Source organism: Phocoena sinus, chromosome 19 (assembly GCF_008692025.1).
Source record: "Phocoena sinus isolate mPhoSin1 chromosome 19, mPhoSin1.pri, whole genome shotgun sequence".
NCBI lineage: Eukaryota > Metazoa > Chordata > Mammalia > Artiodactyla > Phocoenidae > Phocoena > Phocoena sinus.
The window spans coordinates 16,907,803-16,935,522 of NC_045781.1; the positions used below are offsets into that span (position 1 = coordinate 16,907,803).

Sequence of the window (27,720 nt, forward strand, 5' to 3'; positions counted from 1 at the left end):
CTCCGCCTGCTCCGGCTAAAACGAGTCTTTCCGGTGTGGCTGCCCAGCCGGGTCCGCCCTCCCCAGCCTCCCGGAACCCGCCCGGAAGCGTGCAGTACCCCGCCCGGGCCGAGGGCGAGAGCAGGCCGGTGGGTGGAGCGCTTGGAGAGGCGGGAGAGCCCGGGTCCTGGGTTCCAGCCCGGGCCGCGAGCCCCGGGGCCCCTCTTTCCATTCCGGTGAGTCCCCAGGGCCACCCTGACAGACGGTTTTGGAAAAGCTTCCTGGGTGATTCTGGGAATCAAGGGTCCAGACTAACCTTATTACTTGACAGCTGGGAAAACGGAGGCACAGACTGTCCCAAGGCCGCACCAAAAGTTAGCAAACCACGAGGAAGCCAAGGGAAAGCCTATGGGGAGAGACCCGACAGAGACCGGGATTTTTCCCAGGCCCTGAGTCCTGGGGGTCTGGAGTAGACAAGAGGGGCTACGAAGGCCTGGGCGCCCGCTGCCCCGACAGCTTCCCCGGGGGGTGGACCGAGCTGGATCACCGCGACGGCCCCCAGCCTCACGAAATTGAGGAAGATGCCTTTCTTTCCTCAGTCGAGGAGTAGAGATTCCGTTTAACCTCTGCAGACAGTACGACAGGTACCACTCTCCCTCCCAGCCTGGCGCCAGCAGGATCCCGAGGGCATGTCAACAGGAGCCAGGAACTGGAGGCGAAGCATCCTTCATTTCCTCTGCGGCGGTGGAACAAGTGAGGTCTCTGATTGCCAGAATCTGGTTTTTCAAAATCGTAGCATGCTGGCACCGAAAGCGGGGGTACCCTGAAAGACTCTTTTATCTGCTTAACCTTGAATCAGGCTTGCAATCAGCATTTGATCAAAAAGCTTGGCCAGTTTCTCAAAATGCAAAATCAATCGCCGATTTTACTTTTTTACTTGGCATTTCCTTGGGATAGTCTCGGTTCTGGGGATGAAAGATTATAAACTGTTGTCTTAAATTCTGTCCTGATTAGCATCTTTCCTCAATTCAGGATTTCCCTGGAGCCGGATCTTTGCAGCTTCAGGATTATGACTTTTTTAAAATATAAGTTTGATGAATTTTTATCGGTTCTCTAAATTAGAAACTCCCTTAATTACAGGAGAAAACATTTTCAAAGAGAAAGGGTAGACCTTTAGAACAAACCCGGGAGCAATGCTTCTAAAGAAAATCTCAGGGCAGGCAGGTCCTCAGAACCAAGTGAGATGGTCTTTTCTGCAGCCGTCAGGCCCACCGTCTTTCAGTTAACTCTTGACTAAAAAAATAAAGAATAAATGAAGGTTTGCTTAAAGCTGTTCATCCTCCCGCAGAGGATTCTAACTTGAGAGAAAGCATGGTCTTGGTTAAATTGTTTTAAACTTGGGCTTGGGTGGCCAGATGGTAGATGAGGGGAAATTTCCCCTTGTAAAAGTATTTCCAGTTAATAAATGAAGAAAGAAAGATAGAACATCACCATTTTGTATTCCTAATTAATTAATGGATCTAGGCATGATCAGCTATGGCTACTAAGTCTTGAAAAGAGAGAACCCACATGATGTGCTAATGGAAAAACTCAGCACAAACTCTGAAGTCATCTTGACGCTCCTTACAGCCCTGCCCCCACACAAATCAAAGCTGCATCTGATCAAGCCTCATCTGGATCAACAACACTACGGGAACATAATCAAAACTATCCACATCTTGTGAAACTACAAATGACTCAGTTCTTTAATAATTACTTGCAAGGAAAATATTGCATTTAGATTCTAAATCAAATAAATGGTAAAAAGAAAAAAGTGACATTCATAGGACACTTGTAAATTTGAACACCAGTGTGGTATTTGATATTTAAAAAGTATTATTACATTATTTCAGAATGATAATGTTACATTTTTAAGTATTTAAAAATATTTTAACATTTTCGATGTATTTTGGAAATATGTGCTAAAATATTTACAGATGATATGATATCTAGATTTTATTTCTAAATAGTTTTATGTAGGACTCTCCTGGTGGCACAGGGGTTAAGAATCCGCCTGCCAATGCAGGGGACACAGGTTCGATCACTGGTCTGGGAAGATCCCACATGCAGCAGAGCACCCAAGCCTGTATGCCACAACTACTGAGCCTGCGCACTAGAGCCCATGAGCCACAACTACTGAGCCCATGTGGCTAGAACCCATGTTCTGCAAGAGAAGCCACCGTAATGAGAAGCCCGCGCACCACAATGAAGAGCAGCCCCCGCTCACTGCAACTAGAGAAAGTCCGCATGCAGCAACAAAGACCCAATGCAGCCAAAAATAAATAAATTTATTTTTTTAAAAAAAGATCTAAATAGTTTTATGTAGTAAGGAAAGTAGGTGAAGGTATAGATGGAAACAAGGTTGAATATAAGTAATGAGTACATGGTGGTTCGTTTTATTATTATTATTTTTTTAATGTTTAAATTTTTTTTATCTTTTACTTTTTGCGGGGCGTTTTCAAACTTGGGAACCTGCCTTGAAGCCTGACTAAATTGTCTGGGTTGGAGCTCAGGACGACTGGCCCATGTCTTGCTCCGTGAAATTACACATGTCATTTCTCACTTGTCCGTTCAAGAAACACTATGGAGGACCTTCTGTCTGCTTGAGATTTTGAAATTATGGAGCTGACACTTCAGGTTAGAAAATAACAAAGAAGGAAGCCACCAAATGGAAGCATGGAAGGCTTTGCAGAAGAATTGATGTTTGATATGGGTTCTGACAGATGAAAAGGAGCTCCCCGAGTGGTGTCAGTTCATCTTCTATAAGATAAGGTGGTTAGACTAGGTCTACGTGGAGGACCCATTTAATCCTAATAGATTCTGTGGTTATAACCTGCCCGTAATCAGCTTTTTCTTCTCTGTGTGTCCCTCCAGGGAGTTGAGAGACCACCATGGACTTCCTGTCATCATTCTTTATTTTGTTAGCTGAAGCAATCCAAATTGAGCTGTTGGTCTTGAGTCTCCCAGTTGTGTTTGGAGGCCAAAGCATTATCGTGTTGACCAGTCTGTAACCTTCTTAGGGATTGGTCTCTTGGGCTCATAGATTTATTTCCATCCATCTAGTTTCCAAGGCATTTCACTTAGTAACTGTAGCTGTACCAAGCTATACCAAGGCCCAGCCATTTTGTTGAGCCATTCGCTCATCAAAACATGGGTGCCTGTAGTCGATACCCTCAGCCTTCCCAACTGCTTTTATCTTCCCTCTCTTCCTGTAGGACATGCAGTTCAGTATTCAGCATGCATCCTGGCCTTTGGGTTAATTGTTCATCCTGATACTCTGCCAAAACAGGTCGAACTTTGTGCTTTGATGGCCTTTTCACCCATGTGACATGAACCATCTGTTGGGGCAAAGCTTAAAACAGCAATTGTCATTTGACAAGTAGTTGGCAGTATCACATCTCTACTCTGTTACGGAAAATTATTTTTCTGTTTTCATCTTCTCAGTTTTTGTGGATGTTTGTACTTTAAAAGGACAATTTCTGAAACTTCTCGAGAAGTAAGTAAGATAAGACTGTTTAAATTTGGTTGCTCTATGTTTGTTGAATGAGTTTGCTTGGGCTATCATGCTGAGTCTAATATGTTGTCTTTTTAGGGACCTGGCTGCATCTAGCCGTGTGATCCGGAGCCTGGTGGAGGGCTGGGAATGCTAGCAGCTCCTCTAACTCTTACTACTATAAACCAGAGGTATACTTCACTGTGGGAAAAATATTGGGAAATTAGCTGTGATATATTGTATGTTTCCAGTGATTGCTCAAAAGCTTCTTATATTCATTTAATTAGAATAACTTACCTTAATAGAAAACTATAATTTTCTACTTTTTCCAATCAGTTGAACCAATGTGTACTTTTTTTTAACCCACTCAGATGGAATTTATTACACCAAAGCTAATACCCTAAACCTGAATTTTTGTGCTAACCATCATTATAACTGAGCAATTATGCTACAGGAATAGTTGAGACCTCTGCTTCTGGCTCTGAACACCAGCCTGGATCAAACCAAACCTCCCACCTCAAACAAGCAGAACAGCTGGATAATTTAAAAAATCTGTCTGACAGTAAGAACCTGAGAGGGCAAGATCCTGGAGAGAATGGAAACATAGAAAGGTGAGCCTGACATTTGACATTTGTCTTAGCTTGGGCTGCTATAAAATATACCATAGACTGGGTGGCTTAAACAACAGACATTTATTTCTAACAGTTATAGAGGCTAAAAATCCAAGATCAAGGTGTCAGCAGATTCGGTTCTTTGTGAGGGCTGGCTGGCAGATTGCCACCTTCTCTCTGTGTCCTCACATGGCAGAGAGAGGAAGTTCTGGTGTCTCTTCCTCATCTTATAAGAGCACTAATCCAGGGACTTCCCTGGTGATCCAGTAGTAAAGAATCCGCCTTCCAATGCAAGGGGATGCGGGTTCAATCCCTGGTTGGGGAACTAAGATCCCCCATTCCGTGGGGCAACTAAGCCCACACACCACAACTACTGAGCCCACTTGCCTCAACTAGAGAGAGAAAACCTGCACACCACAACTAGAGAGAAGCCCATGTGCGCTGCAACAAAGAGCCTGCAACAAAAAGATCCTGCTTGCCGCAACGAAGACCCTGCATGCCACTACAAAGACCCGATGCAGCCAAAAAAAAAAAGCGCACTAATCCAATCATAGAGGCTACACCCTCATCACGCCATCTGAACCTAATTACCTTCCCAAGGTTTCATTTCCTTATATCACCACGTTGGGGGCTAGGGCTTCAATATATGAATGGGGGGGCACAAATATTTAGTACATAACAGCACTATTATTCCCTTCAAGGCATTTACCTCTTCACTGCCTCTTCAAGGCAGTGATTTCAGTGCTAAGAAGCTGAGCAAAGCTTTGGCAATCTCAGAGAGGCCCTGGTAATATCCTAGGCTTTTGGTTAGGACCTTTGAAAGGTTATACCAGTAGTAAGGGCAAATCAAAAAAGGACCAACTCTCACAAAGGTACAGGTTTACTCAAACCAGATTAAGATGGTCTGCCTCTATACTAACTGCATTACAAAGCAAAAGAAAATCTCTGGAGAAACATAGCATCATCCACAATACCACATTGATTCTATAATTTTTCATGTACAACCTGTAGCTGTTGATCAAAATATACTAGGCATACCAGGAGACAAGACCAAGTCACCCTAAACCAAGAGAAGAAATAGTTAATATAAACTGACTCACAGAAATCCAGTTATTAGAGTTATCAGATATAGACAAATATAGATAAAATAACCTCTGATCAATACATTCAAGGGGATTAAAGACAAAATGGAAAATTCCAACAGGTAATAGAAGTATATAAAAAAAGAATCAATAGAAATTTTATAACTGAAAAAGTGTAATTAAAAGTAACAGGTGAGTTCAAAGAAGATTAGACACAGATGAAGAGAGGATTAGTGAATTGGAAGGTAGAAAAAAAATATCCAAAGTGATGCATCAAGAGACAAAAGAATGGAAAATACAGAAAGAGTATGTTGTATTTTGGACATAGTGAAAAGGTTTTAACATAATTGTAGTTGAAGTCCCAGAAGAGGACAGGGAGAGAGAGAATTGAACAGAAGCAATATTTGAATAGATAATGGCCAGGAATTTTCCAAAGTTGTTGAAAGACATAAATCCACAGATTCAAGAATCCTTTTAGAGCCCTAAGCAGTATAAATATAAAGAACATCACACTTAGACACATCAGAGTAAAACTACCAAAAATCAAAGAATAAGAGATAATCTTAAAAGTAGCCAAGTAAAATGACAGATTACCTTCACTGGAACTATCATAAGACTTAGTGCTAACTTTAACAGAAACCATGAAAGCCAGAAGACAATGAAATAACATCTTTACAGCACTGAAAAGCTAATCTAGAATTTTTTAGATGGGATCTTCATTGTGGCTTGTTGGATCCTTAGTTGTGGCATGGGGAGTATTTAGTTGCAGCATGCAGGGTCTTTAGTTGTGGCCTACAAACTCTTAGTTGTGGCATGTGAGATGTAGTTCCCTGACCAGGGATCAAACCTGGACCCCCTGCATTGGGAGCATGGAGTCTTAGCCACTGGACTACCAGGGAAGTCCCTGGAATTTTTTAACCAATAAAAATACTTATCAATAATGAAGGTTAAATGAGGTTATTCTTTTTTTTTTAAACATCTTTATTGGGGTATAATTGCTTTACAATGGTGTGTTAGTTTCTGCTTTATAACAAAGTGAATCAGCTATACATACACACATGTTCCCATATGTCTTCCCTCTTGCGTCTCCCTCCCTCCCACTCTCCCCATCCCACCCTTCCAGGCTGTCACAAAGCACCGAGCTAATATCCCTGTGCCTTGCGGCTGCTTCCCCCCAGCTATCTACCTTACTACGTTTGTTAGTGTGTATATGTCCATGACTCTCTCTCGCCCTGTCAAAACTCACCCCTCCCCCTCCCCATACCCTCAAGTCCGTTCTCCAGTAGGTCTGCGTCTTTATTCCTATCTTACCCCTAGGTTCTTCATGACATTTTTTTCCCTTAAATTCCATATATATGTGTTAGCATACGGTATTTGTCTTTTTCTTTCTGACTTACTTCACTCTGTATGACAGACTCTAGGTCTATCCATCTCATTACAAATAGCTCAATTTCATTTCTTTTTAAGGCTGAGTAATATTCCATTGTGTATATGTGCCACATCTTCTTTATCCATTCATCCGATGATGGGCGCTTAGGTTGTTTCCATGTCCTGGCTATTGTAAATAGAGCTGCAATGAACATTTTGGTACATGACTCTTTTTGAATTTTGGTTTTCTCAGGGTATATGCCAAGTAGTGGGATTGCTGGGTCATATGGTAATTCTATTTGTAGTTTTTTAAGGAACCTCCATACTGTTCTCCACAGTGGCTGAACCAATTCACATTCCCACCAGCAGTGCAAGAGTGTCCCCTTTTCTCCACACCCTCTCCAGCATTTATTGTTTCTAGATTTTTTGATGATGGCCATTCTGACTGGTGTGAGATGATATCTCATTGTAGTTTTGATTTGCATTTCTCTAATGATTAATGATGTTGAGCATTCTTTCATGTGTTTGTTGGCATTCTGTATATCTTCTTTGGAGAAATGTCTATTTAGGTCTTCTGCCCATTTTTGGATGGGGTTGTTTGTTTTTTTGTTATTGAGCTGCATGAGCTGCTTGTAAATTTTGGAGATTAATCCTTTGTCAGTTGCTTCATTTGCAAATGTTTTCTCCCATTCTGAGGGTTGTCTTTTGGTCTTGGTTATGGTTTCCTTTGCTGTGCAAAAGCTTTGAAGTTTCATTAGGTCCCATTTGTTTATTTTTGTTTTTATTTCCATTACTCTAGGAGGTGGGTCAGAAAGGATCTTGCTGTGATTTATGTCATAGAGTGTTCTTCCTATGTTTTCTTCTAAGAGTTTGATAGTTTCTGGCCTTACATTTAGGTCTTTAATCCATTTTGAGCTTATTTTTGTGTATGGTGTTAGGGAGTGATCTAATCTCATACTTTTACATGTACCTGTCCAGTTTTCCCAGCACCATTTATTGAAGAGGCTGTCCTTTCTCCACTGTACATTCCTGCCTCCTTTATCAAAGATAAGGTGTCCATATGTGCGTGGGTTTATCTCTGGGCTTTCTATCCTGTTCCACTGATCTATCTTTCTGTTTTTGTGCCAGTACCATACTGTCTTGATTACTGTTGCTTTGTAATATAGTCTGAAGTCAGGGAGCCTTATTCCTCCAGCTCCTTTTTTCGTTCTCAAGATTGCTTTGGCTATTCGGGGTCTTTTGTGTTTCCATACAAATTGCGAAATTTTTTGTTCTAGTTCTGTGAAAAATGCCAGTGGTAGTTTGATAGGGATTGCATTGAATCTGTAGATTGCTTTGGGTAGTGAGGTTATTCTTAAAATAGACAAAAAGCGAGAGCATTTGTTGCTAGCAGATATCTACTAAAAGAAGTACTAAAGGAGATTCTTTTAGGCAGAGGGGAAATTGTCATAAGTGGAACTTTAGAAATGCCAAAAGGAATGAATGTAGAAAGCAGCAGAAAGAGAAAATAAGTGGGTAAATCTGACCAAAATAATATCTTGTGGGGTTTTAAATACATATAGAAAAACATTTTAACAATATATATATATAAGAATAAAAATGTATGACAGTAATAGAACAAGAAATGGGAGGGGAGTGAATAGAGTTAAGATGTGTTAAGGTTCTTACACTGTTCAAGAACTAGTAAAATTACGAATCTTTTTTTTTTTATTTTAATAACTTAAGATGCATTTTATAATATCTCAGTGTGCTTGGGCTACCATAACAAAATAAGATAGACTGGATGGCTTAAACAACAGAAATTTATTTTCTCACAGTTCTGGAGATTGGAAGTCAGAGATTAGGGTGCCAGCATGGTCAGGTTCTAGTGAGGGCTCTCTTTATGTTTTTTTTTTTTCTTTGCGGTACGTGAGCCTGTCACTGTTGTGGCTTCTCCCGTTGCGGAGCACAGGCTCCAGACACGCAGGCTCAGTGGCCATGGCTCACGGGCCCAGCCGCTCGACGGCATGTGGGATCTTCCCGGATTGGGCACGAACCCACGTCCCCTGCATCGGCAGGTGGACTCTCAACCACTGCGCCACCAGGGAAGCCCTGAGGTCTCTCTTTAGATGGCCCTCTTCTCCCTTTGTCGTCAGATGTCAGAAAGAGAGAGAACTCTCTGGTGTTTCTTCTTATAAGAACAGCAATCCTATCAGGTCAGATCCTTATGACCTCACTTAACCTTAATTACTTCTGTAAAGGTCCTGTCTTCAAATACAGTCACACTGGGGGTTGGAGCTTCAACATATAAGTTTGGTAGGGGGACACAATTCTGTCCATAACATAATCTCTAGGGTATATATATATCAAGCTAATACTAGAGGGATAAATGATGTGAAAATAATTACTTCAAAAGAAAACAAAGAAGGTGAGGCAAATAGAAAAAGAAATAGAAACATTGTAGATTTAAACATAAATATGAGGGAATTCCCTGGCAGTCCAGTGGTTAGGACTCGGTGCTTTCACTGACATGGGCCCAGGTTCAATCCCTGGTCGGGAACTAAGATCCTGCAAGCCATGCGTCGTGGCCAAAAACAAAACAAAGCAAAACTAAACTAAATATGTTAGTAATTAAATCAAATGTAGATGAACTAAACATTGCCATCAAACTACAAAAATTGACAGACAGGATAAATAACGGAAAACCAACTACATATTGAGACACACCTTAGGCATGAGGATAAGAAAGGTATAAAGTGCAAAGATAGGAAAAAATACTCCATGCAAACAATGACTAAAGAGGTTGTTGGAAGGCAGAAATATCAATATTTCTAATGTGACCACACAAATTTGCCACTATCGATAACAGTTAATGGAAAATGTATTTTTCTGAATTTTATTGGATCAAATTGATTGTTCTCACGTCTTTGAAACTAGTCATTTTCTTAAAGCAGGATCACACTCTGACATACCCACATGCCATCTGTATTCAAAGAGTCAGGTGCCAGGAGCCTCCTGCCAGCCTGAAAACCATTCTGTTGAGTCTGGCAGTCTGTGTGTATGTAGTGTGTAGGCATTCGAAGCTTTCTTTCCATTCACCCCAAGTTTGCTGAGCTTTGCCAAAGGTCAGGTTCAGTGTTGGGCAGTGCCTGTCCTAGTGGAGCTCAAAACTCCAGAGAGAGATAGGCATGTGTGGATAGGACCCCCAAATATCTGAATGTGCACTGTAGCAAAGGCACGGGAACCTGATGAGAAAGGGACTCATTCTTCCTGCAGAGTTCCTTTCTCGCTTCCTCAAATATTCATTGAGCACCTACTATGTCCCAGGCTCATTAACATGGTTTTTTTCCTGACCTATGACCCATATTCTTTCCAAAAAACTATGTCATCTTTTTTTTTTTTTTTAAAGTGGGGAAGATTTTTCTCCCCAGTCAGTGAATTTTGTGAAATATCTATAAATTAACAGCAAACGGGCAAATACAGAGGCCGAGGCAGGAAAAACAGGAAAGGAAACCAGCCCTTTTAGAGCCACCATTGTTTGTTCTCTCACTGATCCCCATAATAACCTAATTTGGGAGGTGTGGATACCCTTTACAGATTGGAAATTCAGGCACAGAGAGGTTAAGTAACTTGCTCTAAAGCCCCAGCTTACAAATTGAGGAGCTGATCTATAGACACCAAGTCTTTTGACTCCTGGTCCAGTGTTCTTCCTGTACCAGGCAGCTGAGTAATAGGTGTCCTAGAGACCTTCTTCACTCGCGGAGCCCCTGGGCTTGGGGGTGGCGTTTGTGAAGCAACGTGAGGAGCCTGGGGGAACACATTTCAGCCTCTGTCTGCTATGCTCTCAGGTTGAAATGCCCAGATGTTCCACGTGGGGTTGGATGCTGGTGCCTCCTCCACCCACTGCTCACCCCTTGGCCTCCCTATCTTTGGGACTTTGCATCAGCCTGTCATCTACTGACAGGTAATAAGATAGAGCATTTGAAGGTGGGTGAAGGCCTTTGTCTTTGTGGATGATCCTCTCGTCATCAGGGTCCTAGCATTTTCTTGACAGTTTCCAGAAGGTTCTATACTCATTAAGAACTGGCATTTGCATAGATGGCTCTGGTGCAAGGTGTTCACCTAGTCCTTTGGGCCAATAGTGTAACTTCAGAAGCAGACAGGAGAAAAGCAAAGAAAAGACTATTCACAGGTGTCTTAGTCTGCTCAGGCTGCCTTAATAAAATACCATAGACTGGATGACTTAAACAACAGAAATTTATTTTCTCAAAGTTCTGGAGGATGGAAGTCCGAGATCAAGATGCCAGTATGGTCAGGCTCTGGTGAAAGCTCTCTTCCTGGTTTGCAGTAGACTGCCTTCTCACTGTGTCCCCACATGGCAGAACGAGTGAGCTCTCTGGTATCTTAATAAGACCACTAATCCCATCATGAGGGCCCCACCCTCATGGTCTCATCTAACCTAATTACCTCCCAAAGGCTCCATCTCCAAATACCATCACATTAGAGGTTAGAGCTTCACCATGTAAATTTGGGGGGACACTGAAAGTCCATAGCCACTGGTTTTGTGCCTTTGGGCAAATCTCTTCATCTCTTACCAGTGTAATGGGCATATTATGATTCAAAAGGGGTAGAAAGTAAGAGCCCCTGCCCTGCTGTCTGTTCTTTCCCCTTTGTCTTTTCAGAGGCCCTTTGGCAGCTTCACAGCCAGGGCTCAGGAGGGGCCAGTCTCCCTTACTGAGCAAAATGACCCCAAGCACGCTACATGCAGTTTCTCCAAGTGAGTTTGGGGGAGGGGGGTAGCAGATGTCTCAGGTGGTGTTGAGCATGCGTCTAGGCACCTGGCAACCTAAGGAAGGTGGCTGATGTTCCCATCTGAAGGTCAAATCATTAAGCAACCTTTATATCTTTCATAGGTTTCCCAATTAGCTTGTTTTTAAACCTCCAAAGTTCGAACCTTGTAAGTTTATCTGCTGAAAACGAAGATGCTGTAGAGGCTGTTGCCCCATTTTCCCTTGGATGGACTCAGTCTCCCTGCCCCAGCCCCACTTCCTCTGGTCCTCAGGAGAACCCAGCTACTAGATCTTTCTTTTGGGGACCCAGCCACCTAGTCTCTGGTAGGACCTCACCCTGTGTGCTCTAGGGCTCCAAGCGGAGGCTCAGACGCCCAGCCCAGCCCTGCCTCAGGTGCTGGGCCCACAACGAGTCCGAGTGGGGGAGTCTAAGGCTCAGTGCTCCTGACAGGCTGAGGACTCCTGCTGTTTGACGTGTGGCAGCTTCTGACTAACCTGGACCTAGACTTTTCCCTTAACTAAACTCTAATCCTAGCTTCTGATTGGTGACACCCCTGTCCCCATTGCCTGGTGCCCCTGAACCACTGCCGACTCTTCATGGCTTTGCTGGCTACACCTCTGTGCACACACCCTTCTCCCTAGGATGTGAGCAACTGTCCTGGGTCTTCCTGAGACCTGCTTCCTCCCTCCCCGCCCTGTAGGGGGTTCCTCTGTGACCACACCTGCCAGCTGGCTTGTGAGGAGGCCAGTGACGCCTCCAGGGAGGGCAGCTAGGGTGGGGCAGTTAGCAAAGCTGGTGGGTGTGGATTGCTCTGTTGTGGCCTAGAAACAAGGTTTTATAGAATTGCCCCGTAATGCATGCTCTCGCAGTCCCTGAAGCTTTGCAGTGGGAAGATGGATTCACACACAGCTTAGTAACGAAAACCAGCATTTCCCCTTTTGACTGCTCAGCTTTGACAAAGTGGCACCAAAACAGCTGGATTAAACTGGCCCATGTCAGGAGGTATTCTGGGGCAAAACCGGGACTTCACGTGTACTCTCTTATTTAGCTCTCACAACCACCCTGTGGGGCGCATAGTGCTGTCTGAAAACCGAGACTCAGAGAGGTTAGGTACCTTGGCCACGGTCACACAGCACATCCATGACAGGGTACTATTTTAAACCAGACCTGCTGAGGCCAAGGTTCACAGGGCACTAGGCTGGTGTGTACCTCTTCTGTTGCTCCACACAGGGCAGGCTCAGGATAGGGATGGGGAACTGACATTTGCAAAGATATCTAGTCTTTTCTTCTTTGAAAAAGTATATCACTCTGCAACTCTTCAAATATGACTGCATTGCACAACTTGGTAGACCTCGGCAAATGCAGAAGGGCCGCAGCGGGAGCGCCCTGGCAGGTTAACAAACCAGTGAAGTCAGTAGGTGACGTTCTCACCCTGCATAGGTACCTGGAGCTGCCCTGAGCCCCACCCCAGATGCTGAGACTGTGCTTTGATGCCCACCAGGGCTGTGCCCGAACACGGCTCTGGGTAGTTGGCAAGTAAACCTTTGCCTTCACTAAAGTGACCTTGTTATCCCAAGGGATACATTTGCTCTAAATAGCACCTTCTGAGACCTAGTGCCCCTTCCTGAAGAGATGACAGCCAGTTTCAGAGAATCAAGAGGAGGGCCTCCTGGTCAGGCCCCTCCTGGAACAGAGCAGGAATCTCCGCTCAGCAGCTGGTAGAACCAACTCACCCCTGCTTCCCTCGACTGCCCAAATGCCCTTTTTTGCAGAAAGGGCCCCACATCCCAAGCCCTCTGACCGCCGGCAGCCACATGTAACCAGCCACCACTCACAGCTTCCCGGTCGCCCCCATGTCGGGCGCTGGGCCAGGCTCTCAAACAGCGGCCGGCCTGATGAGGTGGTGGCCGGGGGTGGCAGCTGTGGCTGATTGAAGTCCCCATTTCCCTTGTACAAAGGCAGCATAATTAATCAGGCAGTAATGAATTCAGGTACCACCAGCTTGTCACCTTGAGAGATAGGCTTTCTGAGAGGGCTGGAATTCACAGGAGACAATCAGGTCACCATTAGGATTTTTCAGTATTAAATATTAATATTAAGTGGAAGATGTATTAGAAGTTGACCAAACTTTGGTCTGTTGACCTTCAGGAACCCCTGCCCCACTTTCTTTCTCTCTCTCTCCCTTTGGCTCATGGGGCAGGGACACCCAGGGTGGGTGGACCTCTGGCTGAATCTGGTCCTCCACCTGAGGCTTTCTGAGCTCAGGGATGACTCTCCCCTTGTGTACCTGTTACTCAGCATCCTCTAAAGTGGGGCCATGGGGAGGGGGAAGGCGGGCGTTCCCCTCAATGAGAAATCGGGCTGTCCAGCGCTCTGCCTGCAGCAACTCAGGCGATGGACCAGGGTGCGTGTGCTGTGGAGTGGGTGTGGGTGTTGGGGGGTGCTGGATGCTATGGCTGGGCCCTGGTTTTACTGACATGCACTCTTCAGCTTCCAGGAGCAGCCAGCCTAGGAGTGCAGCAGGGCCATCAGCAAAGCAGGGATGCCTATCCAAGTTCAAATCCCAGTCTTCCCGGGGCCACACTGGGAGGTTTGGAGCAAGCTGTGGAACTGGGAATTGGCATCTGTCAATGTAGTGGGATTAAACAAAGTGATGGTCACGGGCCACCTTGCCTACGGCTTGCACACAGTAGGCCCTCAGCTGTGGAAGGCTCCTGCGGGTGGGGCCCATAGAGCCCCAAGCTCTGGGCTGAGGCCAGGCCTGGGACTAGCCCACTGGAGGCTGACAGCTCCAGATGGAAGCCCCAGCTGGCTGTGGGGCCCGAGGTGCTGTGTGTGACAGGGTCCCCTGACTTTAAAAGGGGTTCCTGGTCAGTGCTAGCACATGTCACTGCCAGTTTCAGGATCAGTGATCCCCAAATGCCATGGGAATACTGAGCAAGCTTCCAAGAAGAGGTGCTATGTGATCTCTTTTAAAGGAATATGTCAGAGCCACAGTGTGGCCCAGAGGTGCTGTGTCCCCATACAGAGTGGATGGGTGGCTTGAGATCCCATGTGTCCCAAGCACCTGCTGTGTGCTCAAGCAGGAAAGCAAGTGATAGGGTAAAAAGATAAACTTATTTTTTTTAAGTGGGCAAAGAATATGAGCAGGCAATTCACAGAAGAGGCCTGGAAAATGGCTTGGAAATTGATTACCAAAAAAAAAAAAAAAAAAGATGCTCAATCCTGCCAAATCTTAAGGAAAATGCAAGTTAAATGAGGTAGCATTTTTATGTATAATGAAATATTAGTCAGAAAAAAAATGAAATAATGCCATTTGCAGCAACATGGATGGAATTATACTAAATGAAGTCAGACAGAGAAAGACAAATAACATGTGATATCACTTATATGTGGAATCTAAAAAAATGATACAAATGAACTTATTTACAAAACAGAAACAGACTACAAACTTATGGTTACCAAAGGAGAAAGGTGGGGAGAGGAATTTGGGATTAACATACACACACTACTATATATAAAATAGATAATCAACCGGGACCTACTGTGTAGCACAGGGAACGTTACTCAATAATCTGTAATAACCTATATGGGAAAAGAATCTGAAAAAGAATGGAGATATATATATAACTGAATCACTTTGCTGTATACCTAAAACGAATGCAACATTGTAAATCAACTATACTCTAATATAAAATAAAAGTTAAATTTTAAAAATGAGGTAGCATTTGTCACTCATCAAATGGGCAAAAATTTACCAGTCTGATAATAGGAGGTACGAGTGAGTATGTCAAGGATACTGCTCTCAGACGCTACCTATTGCTGCAACTTCTTTGGAGGACCTAGCGGTTTCCTTTACAACTAGAAATGTACACACCCTGAAACCCAGCAATTTCCCTTCTGCTTTACCTACTCTCAAGAAACACGTTATGTGCACAGAGAGAGAATCATCACACCAGGCTTCGTAATAGCAGAAACCTAAACGCCCATCAATATTGAAATGTCTAAATAGATTAAGGCATCTTCACAGCGTGGAGTTTTATATAGCAATTAAAAAAAATTGAGTTGGGCCTATATGTATGCAAATAGATCTCTAAGATGTATTATTGAGTGAAAAAATTCTGCAGAACAAATACATGTATGGTTTATGTTAAAAAAAAAAACCCTCAACAATAACAACTAATACTGCTTGGTTTTAATGGAGTCCCATGTATGTTGCAAAAGCATAGAATAAAAGTCAGAAAGAATATATATAGACTCAGTGGCTACCTTTTAGAAGGCTGAGGGTAGCCATGGATGATAGGAGTTCAGCGGGGGTGGGGCGGCTTGAGCTTTCTCTGCAACGCTATAGGTTTGGGGGAGGCAAAAGGTTAATGAACCTCATGTAGAATAGAGGTTAATTTTTAATTTTTTTAAAATATATTTATTTATTTATTTTTGGCTGCATGCAGGCTTTCTTTAGTTGCGGCGAGTGGGGGCTATTCTTCGTTGTGGTGTGCAGGCTTCTCACTGCGGCAGCTTCTCTTGTTGTGGAGCATGGGCTCTGGGCGCGCAGGCTTCAGTAGTTGTGGCTTGCGGGCTCTAGAGCGCAGGCTCAGTAGTTGTGGCGCACGGGCTTAGTTGCTCCGCGGCATGTGGGATCTTCCCGGACCACGGCTCGAACCCGTGTCCCCTGCATTGGCAGGCGGATTCTTAACCACTGTGCCACCAGGGAAGTCCCTAGAGGATAATTTTTAAAAGAGTTTGGCTAGGGGAAACAGGTAGTGCATCTAGGGGGGTGGTTGGCAGAATACGTGAAAAGCTGAGAGAATGGCTAAGAAGGAATGGGAGAGCGTGTACTATGAGCAAAAGCCCTCTGGGGCTTGCAGAGGGGAGGAAAGAGAAGAGGGGAGTGAGAAGGTCAAGGAGCCTGGACACACAGAAGGGACCACTGGGGAGGGAAGGTGAAGAGCTGGGCTGCTCATTGCTTTGTCCTTGGCCGGGCTGGGAGCATGACCCACAGAGATGTGCTTCCTGATGCTTAAGTTTCCAGCTGTGACAACTAAGGTTCTTCCTCACACCCCTCCTATCCTCCTTTTAAGCTGGAGATCTGTTTCTTCCGCTGCTCAGATAGGAAGTTTTGATTATTTTTGCATAAGGACCCAGAATTGAAAATCAGTGCTCCTGCTACTGACCCCATATCATCCAAAGGAAGTGGACTCTGGTCCTGGGCACACCTTTGCTGTCCAGGGCTGCCCAGCAGGACTGGAGACCTGCTCCTGCCCATGGCTGTGTGGATGGGGAACCTGCTTCTCCTGGGTCATGCTCAGGGGTCCTCAGGCTTACGAGGGGGTGGTGTGGGAGCCTCAGTTGCAGCCACCTGGCCAACCTTCAGCCCTGGGCTCAGCATCCCTGCACAGAGCTAGGCCAGAGAAATGCAAAAGGAAGAGTAAAACCAAACTCACCTCCAAGGCTCCACAGTACGTGGGCTTTGGAGTCCAATCTGACTTCATATGCCAGCTCAGCCCCACGGCCAGTGTGTATAACTTTGTGCAACCTCAGATTTGCCATCAGGGTTTCTGGGAACTAAGCAAAATAAAATGTGTCGAGCCCTCAGCTCCATAATGGCACCCAGTATGTGATAGTGGTAGTTGAAAATAATGATGCTAACAGTACATCTCCTCCTGTCTCTTCAAGACTTTTATCAGAACAGCGTACTATGTTTACGTACTATGAATGTGGTGACGTACTTAGAATAGTTTATTCTAGTGTGATGAACAAGAAAACTGTGTTTTAACTCAGTAAGTCTTTCCCATCCTGGGTTTTGTAAAGTTGGAGTTTCACTGTTTCAAAAAGCTCTAGTGAGCCTGGATTGAGAAGGGTCAGCAGAGAAATTGTTTCCAGCTGTCCAAGGGAGGCTTGTTGGGAGAAATGTCAGCTCCTCTGCCATGTTGGCTGGTCCAGTTGGGACCCCATTCAGCTCGTGAGGCACCCATCATTCCCCACAGCGAGGCCAGGACCAGGGAGAGGTGAGTGAGGCAATTGCCTGGGGGCAAAATTTAAGGAGGTGCCAAAAAACTCAGTAGTCAAGATAAGTAACATTTTACTGCAATATATGTTTAATAAGAATTAATGCAGGGACTTCCCTGGTGGCGCAGTGGTTGAGAATCCACCTGCCAATGCAGGGGACACGGGTTCGAGCCCTGGTCCAGGAGGATCCCACATGCCACAGAGCAACTAAGCCCGTGCGCCACAACTACTGAGCCTGCGCTCTTAGAGCCTGCGAGCCACAACTACTGAAGGCCGTGTGCCTAGAGCCCGTGCTTGGCAACAAGAGAAGCCACCCCAGTGAAAAGACCGTGCACTGCAACGAAGAGTAGCCCCTGCTCGCTGCAACTAGAGAAAGCCTGCGCACAGTAATGAAGACCCAACGCAGCCAAAAATAAATAACTTAAAAAAAAAAAGAATTAATGCAAAAAAAAATTATGATGAACAAAATATCACCACTTTACACCCTGGCCTCCAGCCTCATCTTACTGACCCCTTCAGCAGCTGTCAGGCTCCTAACATCCTTCTTGCTGGGTGTCTTGGGCACGGTTAGGTCTGCCCTGGTCTAGGGGAAGGGAACTGGGAAATGGGTTCTGTGGCTTGCCTTTCATCAACATGGGGAGAAGCTAGGAAACCTTTCTGGACAATTATCTTTGAGTGTGTGTATGATTTTTTTTTTAATTTTTATTTTTTGGTGACCTTCATTGAGGAAATGAGAGACTTAAAACATAGAAACAAGTGATAGGAACATGAGAGTTTATAGTAGAAAAAGCAGATTTGAAAACTTTTCAGAAAGTCTTCGACTGTCGTCTATTTTTCAGAAAATAGTCAAGAGTTTGCAAGAACAATTTTTCAGTTTTAAGTGCTTTCGCTTTCCCCCAACAGTGCTGCTTCAGTAAATACAGGCTCAAGGGTACATCTTGTCTGCCCTTCTAGGATCTGAGCATTCTGTACACCTGGCTTGAAAGCTCAGCTGATTAGCTCTCAGACACCACCCATCTCAATCCTAGGCCCATCCCCCCATCCCTGGCTGATGGGGCCGGATGCCCAGCGAGAGAGGATGATTTCACCCAGGAAGAGACAGGAAACAGCTACAGTGTAGAAGATGTTGGTTTGATGAGACAATCCATTAGTTGGTTGACCCCTTCCCAAAAGAAATGGGATTTGGGGAAAAAACCCCCAAAAACCTTCTTCTGCAAGTTGGAAGTCATGTGACAAATGATTTTTGTTGCAATACAATATTTAAGTCAAACTAAATGAATAATAATATAATCATAGGCATTCTGCCATTCTTCTATATATTTTTTTAAAAAACTAATTTGAGAATATTTAGAATTAAGGTAAGCTGTTTGTGGCAATTATTTGTGGTGTGTATCCAAACACGCTGCTGGGCTTCCCTGGTGGCACAGTGGTAAGGAATCCGCCTGCCAATGCAGGGGACACGGGTTCGAGCCCTGGTCCAGGAAGATCCCACATGCCACGGAGCAACTAAAGCCTGTGCGCCACAACTACTGAGCCTGCTCTCTAGAGCCCATGAGCCACAACTACTGAACCCCGCCCTCCTAGAGCCCGTGCTCCACAACAAGAGAAGCCACTGTAATGAGAAGCCCGTGCACTGCAAAGAAGAGTAGCCCCCGCTCGCTGCAACTAGAGAAAGCCCGCACACAGCAACGAAGACCCAATGCAGCCAAAAATAATAAATAATTTATTAAAAAAATAGAAAATAAACTCGCTGCTGAGGGGGCTGCAGTTCTATCAAGGTGGATGTCGGGAGACCAGGTCAGGGGAGCTGGAGGAAATCTAGGGGGAGAAGGACCCCACCTCCGAAAGAAATGGCAGTGGAGGCAGGCAGGCAGATTTTAAGTTTTCAGGCAAACACTGCTTTTGAAAAAACTGGATTCTATAATTTGTTATATTAATGATCTTTAAATTATTACTAAAAATGCCATCCAGGGGAACAGGAAGGTAGACCCTGTTTTGTCCTTCCCTTTATCTGTGAACTTCATTTAAAAAAATCACTTTATTTTCAGCACCTTGGTTTTGTTGTTTTTGCCAGAAAGTAACTTTTCTGTTCAACAGTATATTAATGCAGACTAGAAATAAAGATGCTTTTAAAAATTCTTTCAAGCACAAAAGGAGATGGTTTTCAACAGATAATTTTACATATTTACATATTTACCTTAAGCATTTTGTAGTCTCTGCCTACTGGTGAATGGATCAGATTTTTACACTCTTTCAAAATGAACCAGTTTGGCTTCTAAGCCACTGCAAAGGACGGAAATGAATTCTAACTTTTTTTTTCCGCTTCATTTTCGCATCTTCGCATTTCCTTATTTCACATGGTTTAAAATCAAATGCCTCCAGCTTTATTTTTCCTTTCTCAAGAGCAAAGTGAATGTGACTTTTCGGAGGGGTCACAGGATGCCCTGGGGGCCCTTGGGTGTTGTTGGGCCGCTGCCTGCTTTCAGCTTGACTGAAGGGCTTGTCAGAGTTTTCATCTCCTAAGAAACGAGCCGCAGGCGCTGGCCAGAAGCAGGGGAAGGCAGCAGTCTGAGTCCCACGCTGGTTCTTTCCCACTGACATCAAATCCTGAGGTTTTGAAATTAATCCACACAAAGACAGCCCTTCATTGTGGTGCCTGTTTGAAATTAGACTAGCAATAATGACCTTTCTAAGATGTCTCGTTGTTAAGATAGCCCCCTGTTGAGTCTGAAAGGCTGCTGAGGGCCTCTCCCCGACTCCCCCGACCAGAGTGGGTGAGATGCCCCAGCAGTCAGGTCAAGGTGACCGCTTGGCTTGGCCGGAGGTGCTGCCCGGTGGCAGGAAGTGGCCGCTAGCCCAGATGGCCGGGCTGCCTCGGGCCCCTATGACCTGGAGCCACTGTTGCTTCCCAGGTCTGAGCCGCTGACTGTCCCCGGGTGAGAACTGCTCTCACCTCCATGTAAAACAGATTCCTTGAGTTCTAACCGGTATTTTTGTTAAAGGGAACTGGAGCCATAAAGGGACTCGACCTGAACATTAGCAAAGAAAGCAGTCATCCCTCCAAGGAGGAGGAGCCCCCAAGGGGCACAGAATGGGGACCGGTGGTCCTCCGCAGAACCCCCGCTGAACCCCACTTATCTTGCTCCTTTTACACAGTGAGTTTTCTTCCCCGTAGCACGTGGCTTCCACAGCAGACTGCCTTGCCGGGGACGTGGATGGAGTCGGGTGCAGCCAAGTGGGCCAACCCGGGTTCAGGCATCTGACTGTGCCCTCTGAATCCGGAGCAGCACAGCCGCCTCTCCGCTGGGCCCTGGGCACTCGTCCACTGTCTTTGCGGTACCCACGGGCTCTTCACACGGAGGCGACTAAGAAAACATTTCTCAGGGAGAACAGACTTGAATGGTAACATCCCTGCATATTAACAGAAACGGAGGAGTATTTAGAGCTTATGTGGTTTGAATGTGACCTTCTTACCAGACTAGCTCAGAATAACAATTTAGTTATTTTCGAAAATGGCTGTACTTCTAAATAATTAGATATTGTAATCATTTCCATCAGTGACTCCATTCGGAGCCCTGTTTCAGTTAACATGGTCATTGTGCTACCGTGGCCTGCATGTAGCGCTCGGTCTTTGGAAATAGGAAGTGTATGATAAGCGTTCTATTATTTCTGCTGCCCACCACAAGCTCTGCTATATTTTTCCCAGTGTTCCTATTTGGAGAAGGATTTTGTGCTGTTGAATTTTGATATTCCTGGTGTCCTCTGCAAAGGTTGTCTCTCATTTGAGTTGCTTCTTTTAACCCTTGGCAGTGGTTTTGAAGAGAAGAGGCATGTGAAGACGGTCTGAGTATTTTGTAAACAGCCAAAGCTGATTTATCAAAAAGAGCACTTTTTTCTAGTGTAACGGTCTCTGTCAAACTTCTTTCTCTTTTCCGAGTGCTGGAGAATGTGCTGGGTCTGGCCCTTGCATTTGGAAAGTTAGAATGACGCCTCCTTCTCTGCTTTAATATATTTCACCTCTCTGAGGCAGAAGGGATCAGAAGCTCACAAGGAAAAGCGATGCCCTTTCCTGCGGCGACATTAACCAGAATCACGTGAAAACAATCCAAGCCTTGTAGGAAAAGGGAGCCATTAAAATGTGCCCTGAGCGATTGGCTGCACCCAATCTTGCAGCCTGGCTCACTCGCGGCAGCAGACAGGAGGCTGCTCCCCTGGATGGAGAGAGCCTTGTTGTAGTGCCACAATTAAAATCAGCTCCTCTGCCAAAAATAAAAGGGAGGAGGGAGGAAGGAGAACATCAAAGACAGACTGAAATGTGTAGTTAGTAGTAAGAGTGGTCTCCTCTTGAACCAAAGCCTGCAGCGATTCACGGCCCCCTCGTTAATGAGAAATTTTGACCTCTGGTTTGTAAGTTAAACTTGTAATCCCAGCTAATGAAGTAAATCACTTCCAACTTGAGTCTGTTGTTCCCGTCTGCTTTGCACACTGCGTCTGAGAGTGAGGATCCAGGTCCACACACACAGATTGAAGGGAAATATAATTATTCAGTGACCGCAGAGTTTCTTGCGTGTTGAGGATGTGCTCGCAGTAACACTGCAGGCGTGGATTGTGGACCTATGTGTTATTTCATTGTAACCTGTGTGTTGGTAAGAGAGAGAGCCTGTTTAGACTCTGGGTTGAACAGCAGGATTGAATGACACTTCAGGGAGGTAAGTTGGGGACCCTACACACTGCATTTCTTTAGCAAATGGAAATCTTAGTTCCAGGCCAACGACCGAGCAGACAGTCTAGTACTTTGCATAGGGTAGAAGTCGATGCATATTTACTGAAGAAATGCTGCTGAATGAAGGAGAGACTATTCGGGTGATGTGGAGCTCAGAGGGAAAGAAGAAAGCACCGCTCAGGAATGTGAGTCCAAGAAAGGCAGGGCTGAGGAGTCTGCGAGCTGCCTCACTTCCGGCTGCGCTGAGCCGTGGTGGGGAGGAGAGGAACCGTTGTGTGAAACTGGGTACAGCTGGGATGCTAAGGGGCTTGCTTCTTCGAGTGACAGATTATAGCTGAGAGAAACGGGCTAAAAAATTACCCTATTTTAATTACGTGAGGGCAGAAGTAGGTATTAGACTGTTGTTTCGTCTAAAGGGGATTTCATTCAGAGAGCTGTTGACATTCTGTTGGAGGTCCATGACACATCACGTTCTGTTCCTCCCGCTAGTCCTAAATTCTCTAAAATTTTCGGATTATTGTGTAAATTATCTTAGCTTCTGACCGGGAAGCAATACTATTAATTTTTGGCCAGGAGACAACTCAGCCCACAGTCTGGTGCCAGGGGCATAGTGACCTGTCAGAGGTGAATCTTCTGGTCTTTGGGGAATGTTATCCCTCCTCCCAAGGGGAGGATGCCTTTTCTGGAGTCAGGCCACCACCCTCCAATCTAGGCCGACTTTCCCAGTGGTGGGAGGTGGCTGCCCTCGGAACCGGCTGGGACCACGAGGAATCAGTGGGAGCTCCCATGGGGCAGGGGTGGCACTGCCCACCCTTCTCTGTAGGCGGGATCTCTGTGACAAAAATCCCACAATGGAAAATGGCTCTTGTTCAGAAAAATCGGGGAAGCCGGAATTTTCCTTCTCATGTTGGACATCCTTGTCCCTCTCCAATCCCTTGGCCAGGTATCAGCCTAAACGTTTCTGAAGACTTAAAGCTTCGAGGCCCTAAGGAGGGAGTTTGGGAGGGAGGATGTTTTTTAAACCACTGACTCCTGTTATTTCTGTTGAAGGGCACTTAGACCTAGTCTCCTTGTGTCGCTCTGGTTTTTCATTAGACAAAGCAAAGCATGTGGGCATTTGTCCTGTTTGTATGACCCTGGAGAGAGCTCTGGGGTGAGTCCCCAGGCAGGAAAAGTCACTGACCGGTGTCCGAAATCTGAGGACGTCTGGGGCATTCAGATCTACTACAAACAACAGTGCGTTATACGTCAAGTGATTTGAATAATCACTTGAATAATCTCATTTTTCCTCTAAATTTGAGCATGTATAAAATATTGATTTCATCAACAAGTGGAGAAAATGCCACAGCGAATCTGTTCTCCGATGGTGTACCTGGTATGTGGAGAGAAGCCTGTCGAGAGGGGCCATGAACATAATCATGGTTTATTAGCTGCATGGGCTTTTTCCTTTGTTTCTTTTTGTTTAATTCAAAGTGAAACAACTCAGCATGCAAAACTAAAATTAGCTGGGAAAAAAAAAGGTGTAAGTGAATATAACAGGCAGATCCATTAGAGTCCATGGGTTATCGGATCCCTTGCCACTCCTCAGACAGCGGCCTATTAAAAGTGGTAATGTTTGCTGCCGGCGGTGCCCCTGGCAAAGAAAGAAGGCCAAGGCAGGCCTATTTCACATGCATCAGACACAAGAATTAAATAGACCAATGTTCCCTAAAAGACTGAAGTACATCTCTTTCTGACGTTCATCTCAGGCAAAAATTCATTGATCTCAGTATGTCCCTTGGCAATTATAAAATAATTAAATCCAAGTCACACTTTTCTAGTTGGCTTAATTTTTTCTCTTTTCACAGCTTTCTATTTGATCAATTTTAACAAGTTAGGATAGCATCTAATAATAAAAAGGGCAGAGTTTTAAAAGTTTGTTCTTTTGACATTCTTTTCTTTTTTATTTTGTTTTGGTTTGCATTAACTTTTGGTTATATAAAATGACTTGAATGCCGTTTTAACAAGCAGAAAGAACATGAGTGAACCAGAAGGTTCTTTACTGAGAATGATATGCATTAGGAGACATCCAACGATAAGGACAGCCTGATTAAAGATTTTTTTTTTTTTTTTTTTTAGCACATGCCCAAATAGCCTTCTTATTGTTTTGTAGTCATTAATGCTCCTCTATTCCAAAATTAGCATGTAGTTTCAGCTGGGAGTATCTGGTGGGGCTAGAGGTTTGACTACGTTCCACTGAGATTTACAAAAGATGCAAATTCCTTTCCCCATTTTTATGCATAATGTAATGTTTTAGTGTTTGATGTTTGTTAATTCAGAATATACCATAAATGCTAACGCAAGGACACACATGATAAAAATGCAGAATTTTGGCAGCCATTTTCATTAGACCCTCAGTATGGGAATTATTGGGGGGAAATGTTGCATAATAGTAACTTTACTCTCCAATTCTCCTTGCCATAAACTATGAGCACATCCCCCCCAAAATTTATAATTTATAATATATAGAATCATTTTATGTGAAATAATAAATTCTTCTGAAATAAAATCTATTATGGTCTTCTCCCTACATTTAAGTTTTCATATGGGAAAGTTATTCACCTGTTGTCTACCAGTTCCTTTATTTAAAGCTTTATTTATATTATGTCATTTAATTCTTACCACAAATCCATGATGTCATGGTATTGTCTCCACTTTTCAGATAAGAGGTGCAAGGGGCCCACGATCGTCCAGCAACTTCCCTCTCTGGCCAGCCAGGCCAGTCCCTCTGGCGTTTTGACAGCAGGATCAGAAAGAAAGAGAGGAGGAGAGAAGGTCAGGGTGGACAGGGAGAGGCCTGGGGGATATTGCTGAGGAGTGTTGAAAAAGGATGGGGCCACTGCAGTACGTCAGGGAGAAAGCAGGAGAGAAGAGACAGGTTCAGAGCAGTGCTGTGATCTGTGTATCTCCCTTAGACTGTTGGAGGAATGTCGGGATTGAACTTGGCTTATTTTTGAAATTTATTATGTTTACGTTGACAGATTGTGTTTCTTTGTCTGAGACACTACCCTGAGACTGGACCCCATAGGTGATGGCTTTATAATTACCAAGGTTGTTTTGAATGGCCAATTACAATGTTTCAAAGAGAATTCAAAATAGAGCTGGGGACGAGAAGGCTCTAAGCCTGGTGGCTTCTGGGCTCCTAATAGGCTTTGCTTGGGTCTCTAAAGGGGCATCAGATGCAGAATTTTCTGCACAGGCTCTTTGTGGCTGCCATTGTCATTCTCCTCCTATGCCTGTTTTCCCTTGCTGCCCATGCGTCCTCACCTCTCTCACCATGCAACGATGATGCATTGCATTTCCCTCTCTGAGATGGCAAGAAAAGACCTCTCAAGGAGATGATTAGTGCCATAGGGTCCAAACTGCCGTGAGCCATCTCTTATCGTGGTCCAAACAACGCAGGGCCTGCTGTGGGACCCTGAGCCCAGGGCCAGCCAGTGTGTACAATCATGGTGGGCTCACCCCACCTCTGCGTCTCCCACCGTGGTGTCCCCTCTCTGAGTCACTAGCCTCCATTAAGGTTTACTCCCTCCTCTGCATGCTGAGATCTCTTTTATCACTCCAGCACCTAGAACATGGCTTGACACAGAACAGGTGTCCAGGTAGGATCTGTTGAGCAGGATGGATGGATGGGTAGATGGATGGATGGACAGACTGGAGAATGGTTGAGGGTATCTCGTAAACTCATGTCAGGAACTGAAATAGGCTACTCCTCCGAGGAGCATCGGCGTGTTTTGAAAGACCTAATGTTGATGAAAATAATCAACAAACAATCTATGATAGGGATAGAAAAGATTTTTATTTGAGCCAAACTGAGGACTATAGTCTAGAAGACAGCCTCTCGGATAACTCTGAGGAACTGCTCCGGAGAAGCATGGTTTGCAGCACAGTGTTATATCTTGGCAGAACAAGGAACATTAAACAAGTCTGGGATACATCCCTTCAGGGTTTCCATAAAAAAACAGATCCGCACGTACACAGCGAGTCAGTATGGCCTGGCACCTGGGAAGGGAGCCTTATCAAAGGAGTATGCACTGGGCACCCCAGTAAGGTAGGCATTTCATCTTTATTTTAATATGGACATTCTTTACTTCTGGTCAGTGCACCCTTTTCTTAATAATTAAAGCAGACGTACAACGTATGTTTTGATAGGGCCACAGTCTGCTTTAGTTAGCATACAGTTCAAGTTAATTCACGTATAAGCCAGAAGGACTTCCCCTTTTCTCAATACGTGAACATTTCTTCTATCACTAGGAAGGATGCTACACACACCAAGAAATGTTACCCCAAAGTGGGGTTACCCAAAGTTTGCTCCTCTGACCACCTGTTACGCGACTTACCTGAGCAGCCTTTTCATTGGGTCCTTGGGCCCCACTCAAGACCTACTTAATCAGAAATGTGTCTTTTCAATAGGTGCTCCAGAGGATCCTTTTGCACTCCAGTGTTTGAGAAGTTCTGCTTTTCTAAAGGTAAGATTTTAGGAGTTAGGATGCCGATCTGCTGGAGGGGGAGTGGAAACTCTTCCCTGGTATCAGCAGCTAAAACCTCCTTTCTGCACCACCTACTGTTAGCTGATCCAAGGCAGCCCGAGGACCCAGCCCAGCCTCCTGGACACTAGGTGCCCTCCCTGCCACAAGGCCGAGGCTACATTCCCATAGCCCCCATCCCATCTCTCTCAGCAGCAGGCTTCTTCCCCATGCCCTGGGATCAGGGTGGACCTTTTGCAACTTTGCCCTGCCCCCATGCTGCCCACATTAAGCTCCTTGAGTAGCAGGGACCTTGTGAGAGGCCCCAGGCCCTTTGGATCAGTGGTTCGCTACAAGCTTGTCCAATTCCCCCAAAGGAGGGGAGCCTAGACATTTCCTTCTGGGATTCTGGGAGGAATTCCTGGGATATAGCAGCTGTCAGTGTGGGCTAACGAAGCTATTTCTTCTTAGGTGGAGCCTCAGTTATCTCATCTGTAAACTGGGAGTAAGAAGAACAACCTCCTTGGTTGCTTCGGACACCACGGGCATGTGAGAAACCTTTGCAAGTCTTAAAATGTGCAAAGGCTCTGCACATATGTGCCCATTTTAACCTTGAATTCTGACGTGTAGCTGGGGTGATTTCCTTCCTCCGTTGGTGGATCTGGGGGAAGGCTCTCCTCCCCTCCAGATCTGAACCTCTATGTGCCTTGCAAGAGAAAAGTGCCTCTTGAAGGTCTGTGTGCAGTGAAACCTTGCACAGGCTTTGAGGGTTGCAGAATGTCCCCACAATCCCCTTTTCCAGATTAAATGTTTGCATCTCTTGTTATATTAGGAATTAGACCTGCTTTGTGATCATTGCACCTGAGTACCTGTAAAATACAAAAATACAGCAGTGGCTGGTGTCTACGAATTGGCTGTTTTTGGTGTGCATGCGTGCCTCCGTGTGTGTGTGTGTGTGTGTGTGTGTGTGTGTGTGTATGTGTGTGTGTAATATATATTCAAGGCAGGCAAAACGGTTTACATATTCCCAACCCATGTTAACAAGATGTTCTTTCCTGAACATAACATGTTTCTGAAAATTCCTGAATCTTTCACTCTGAAACTCAACAACATTGTTATTAAAATGGTTCTGTTTAAAGAA

At 44.9% G+C, this 27,720-nt stretch overlaps 1 long non-coding RNA gene across 2 annotated transcripts; it reads left to right on the plus strand.

Moving 5' to 3' along the window:
• Window positions 1-27,720, plus strand: LOC116744711. Of its 2 annotated transcripts, none has more exons than XR_004347129.1 (5): window positions 1-215; window positions 3,611-3,702; window positions 3,966-4,122; window positions 26,527-26,582; window positions 27,051-27,720. It is a non-coding gene; the product is annotated as an uncharacterized LOC116744711 (long non-coding RNA). The 2 variants fall into 2 exon arrangements; XR_004347128.1 differs by lacking the exon at window positions 1-215 and adding an exon at window positions 2,344-3,514.